Source organism: Grammomys surdaster, unplaced genomic scaffold (assembly GCF_004785775.1).
Source record: "Grammomys surdaster isolate TR1022 unplaced genomic scaffold, NIH_TR_1.0 146, whole genome shotgun sequence".
Taxonomy (NCBI): Eukaryota; Metazoa; Chordata; class Mammalia; order Rodentia; family Muridae; genus Grammomys; species Grammomys surdaster.
The window spans coordinates 10,539,640-10,542,303 of NW_021604604.1; positions in this window are offsets into that span (position 1 = coordinate 10,539,640).

Consider the following 2,664-nt stretch of genomic DNA (forward strand, 5'->3'; position numbering starts at 1 on the left):
CTCTCCCTCTCTCTCTCTCTCTCTCTCTCTCTCTCTCTCTCTCTCTCTCTCAGTCTTTCCAGGAAGGGTACACGACAAGCAGGACAAAGAAATGCTCATTGGTCTGAAAATGTGGACCAAGGTGGGTGAAAGAGCAGAGCCTCAGAAGCAAAATATGAACTCATCTGAGTCCAAGAACAAGGCCGAGGACAGACTGGAAGGACAATACTTAGAGCACTCACTGTCCAGCCTCCATGTGGAAACTCACTACGAAAAATGCATACCTGTTTTCTAAAACAGCCTTGGGAAGGAAACTATTTCTAGACCTAACTTCAGAACTTTAAAAAAAAACAAGCAAGCAAACTAACTAACTAACAAACAAATGTTTTTTTTTTCAGTGCCCAATTTAGTATTCATTACCAAAACCTTAATTCCAATTCTCTGAAAAGATCTGGAGCTGCCTTCTAGAACAGCCTGACTTGGTCACTTCTCTACGGTGGGTCCTTACCTTAACCTTGCCTTTTAATAGAAACAGAGTTGAATTTTCCTGGTTTCTTCAGTTCTCCACCAGCTGTATGTAGAATTGCTATGAGTTGGTGTGTGTGTGTGTGTGTGTGTGTGTGTGAGAGAGAGAGAGAGAGATCTATATTAATCTATATAACTAGATAGAGAAGAAAGAAAAGAGAGAGAAGGGAGAGATGGAGGGAGGGTGTAAACATTTCTCCTTTGCTTTGCTAGTAGGGGACTGGTTAAGACTTCTGGTGATCTTTTAAGCTCAAATAACCAGGTGCACAACATTGCGTCCTAGGGAAGCACAGTGCATCCGTTGCTCCAGCCCTCTTCTTTCTGGGCAAATACTTTCTCCAGCTTTCTGTATTTCTCACAGCCTGCTCTACCTTATCTAAGACCTTTCAACTTTTTAAATTCGTAGCTCGTGACCATTTCTCGGTTCCAATGTCCTGCACCGGAAGCTCTTCTGTTTGAGCTTGAGGGCACCCTTTCCCAGCCTTAGCCACTGTGGTGGGTAGGCTGGCCCTTCCAAGCTGTGAGTAGACAGATCCTTAAAAACAAAGTGTTGATGAAGAAGAAATGATAGATAGCTGTCGCCCAGCAACCCAGCTTCATTTAGTTCAGGGTGACAGATAATCAATTGAAGGAAATTCCAGCCTGAGGATGAGACAATATCTTGATCTTATTATTCCTCTAAAACAACTAAACTAATCCTGCCAGCCAATTAGTGCCGAAGTGCGGTCAGTCTCAGTATGGTGCATCTCCTTCGGTCCTGACCCTGCCTGATTGTGCAGCAAGTTCAAAGCAGAGGTTTAAACTTTGAGTTTTTCTGGTTTTCAACCAGTTTTCTCAAAAGGGTAGCCTGGCTATAAACTCACAGAATGTTTTAGTGAAATCACACAGGCACCTAAAATGAAAGTGAGCTGTCGAGTTAGTGCTGGTTCATTAACTCTGGGGCACTAGAGATACTAATTAATTTAAATAATTTCAAGGCCATTAATTAAACCACATTGAGAGGCAGTGAGGTGTACTCAATTTGGGACAATGTGATAAAAACTTGTATTCCTCGCTTCTAGCTAATATTTATTGAAACTCCATCCTTGAAAACATCCACTGTTTTGATTGTTAGATGAGAAGGTGACAGAGAAGACAATTTATGTTGACAAAAAGTTAAAGATACTCTTTCTAGCTAGGATTTTAATCAAACTGACAACTTTGGCAGTCCTGCTAACCCATCTATAGCTCAACCCTCTCTTACACACAAAGCAGAAGGCCCACGGCTCACTTACTGAGAGCAAAGGGAAGTGTGGATCTCTTGACGAATTCAGAGGCCATCTCAGGAAGGGTGACTGTGGGCTGACTTTGTTAGATGCTCCATAGTAGAAAAGATAGGTGTTTAGTGATGGGCCCAGCCACACTGCAAGTGGAAGAGACAAGCTCCTCATTAATGTTGCTGCTTCCTTAATTAGATGTCTAGGATTCTGAGAACTCCAGATAATGAGAAACTTTATATTGTTTCAAAAAAAAAGTCATGATAGTCTGCCTGCAAGTGTTTGAAATTTCATGTGTTCATACTGTATTCTTTCCATTTTTATTTATCTATTTTTTCAAGTGTTATTAATCATTTGGGCAAGGAGAAAGTAGGAACCGTATGTAAATAATAATTGAATAGCAGATGAATACACCCAGGAATAAGGATCACTAAAAAGCCAAAGGGACTTCCTGAGAAGAGAACAAAACAGATTTTCAGATAGATCCAACCATCGTTCTATACTCAGCCGCTGAAATTTTTTTAAAAAGTTGATGATATAATAGAAACAAAAATGTTCAGAAAAAAGTTGAAGAATCTTGACTCTTATTGAAATTTTAATTATAAATTTATATACACAGATATATGTGTATGTCTCTATGCAAGCACTACCCATATCAAAGTGCCCACGTCCCACGAAGGCATCCATTCTCAACCCAGTCCTGTTTCTATAGCAATAACGACTGCTCTGACTGCCAGCTTCTTTGGAGAATTATCCTGCTTATCAAAAAGCAATTAAATTTTAAGCTAGAAAAGTCTAATTTATTTGCCACTAATTACCAAGTTTTAATGAGTATTTTATCATAAGCGTTACTCAAACACTAGAGACTTATGAATAAACACAACAGAAACAATTTCTCATTATT